The sequence below is a fragment of the Schistocerca serialis genome, chromosome 4 (genome assembly GCF_023864345.2).
Source record: "Schistocerca serialis cubense isolate TAMUIC-IGC-003099 chromosome 4, iqSchSeri2.2, whole genome shotgun sequence".
Classification (NCBI taxonomy): domain Eukaryota; kingdom Metazoa; phylum Arthropoda; class Insecta; order Orthoptera; family Acrididae; genus Schistocerca; species Schistocerca serialis.
This window is the reverse complement of record NC_064641.1, coordinates 77,859,786-77,860,776: the sequence shown is the minus strand read 5'-3', so window position 1 is coordinate 77,860,776 and position 991 is coordinate 77,859,786. Positions and strand designations below refer to the sequence as shown.

Genomic DNA, 991 nt, shown 5'->3' with positions numbered 1-991 from the left:
CCATATTTAGTATGTAAACATTCACAGCTAGCAGTAATAAATAAAACATTTATCTCTAACTCAATTGATTTTTTGGAAAATCCAGGAGGAATGAAACAATATTAAGGAAAGGAAAATTGCTACTCATCGTATAGTGGAGATGCTGAGTTGCAGATAGGCACAACAAAAATACTGTCACAATACAAGCTTTCACCTAACAAGGCCTTTGTCAAATTTGATTACACACACACACACGAGCGCGCGCGCGCGCGCGCACGCACACACACACACACACACACACACACACGAGTGTGCAAGTGCACACACGCGAGCACACACGCGTAAATACAACTCACACACTCACGACTGCAGCCTCTCTCAGCTGAAGCCACACTGTGAGCAACAGCAGCAGTGCATGATGGGAGTGGCAGCTGGATGGGGGTAAGAAGTTGGCTGGGGCAGGGAGGGGGAGGGATAGCGGGGTAGGGGTGGAGGACAGTGAAGTGCTGCTGTTGGTGGGAAGGATCCATATGGCACAGGTTATACAGCAGTCATTGAAATGATGGATGTTGTGTTGGGTAGAATGCTCAGCAACAGGGTTGTCCACTTGTTTCTTGGCCACAGTTTGTTGGTGGCCATTCATGCAGACAGACACCTTCTTAGAATGAAATTTTCACTTTACAGCCGAGTGTGTGCTGATATGAAACTTCCTGGCAGATTAAAACTGTGTGCCAGACCGAGACTCGAACTCGGGACCTTTGCCTTTTGCGGACAAGTGCTCTACCAACTGAGCTATCCAAGCATGACTCACGCTCCGTCCTCACAGCTTTAAATCCGCCAGCACCTCGTCTCCTACCTTCCAAACTTCACAGAACTCTCCTGCGAACCTTGCAGAACTAGCACTTCTAGAAGAAAGAATATTGCGGAGACATGGCTTAGCCACAGCCTGGGGATTGTTTCTAGAATGAAATTTTGATTCTACAGCAGAGTGTGCACTGATATGAAACTTCCT

The 991-nt window shown here is 47.2% G+C and overlaps 1 non-coding gene across 1 annotated transcript; it reads right to left on the bottom strand.

Annotated features, from left to right (window-relative positions):
* Positions 1-707: 707 nt before the first annotated feature.
* Positions 708-782, bottom strand: Trnal-caa (transfer RNA leucine (anticodon CAA)). The gene has a single exon. It is a non-coding gene; the product is annotated as a tRNA-Leu (tRNA).
* Positions 783-991: the final 209 nt, after the last annotated feature.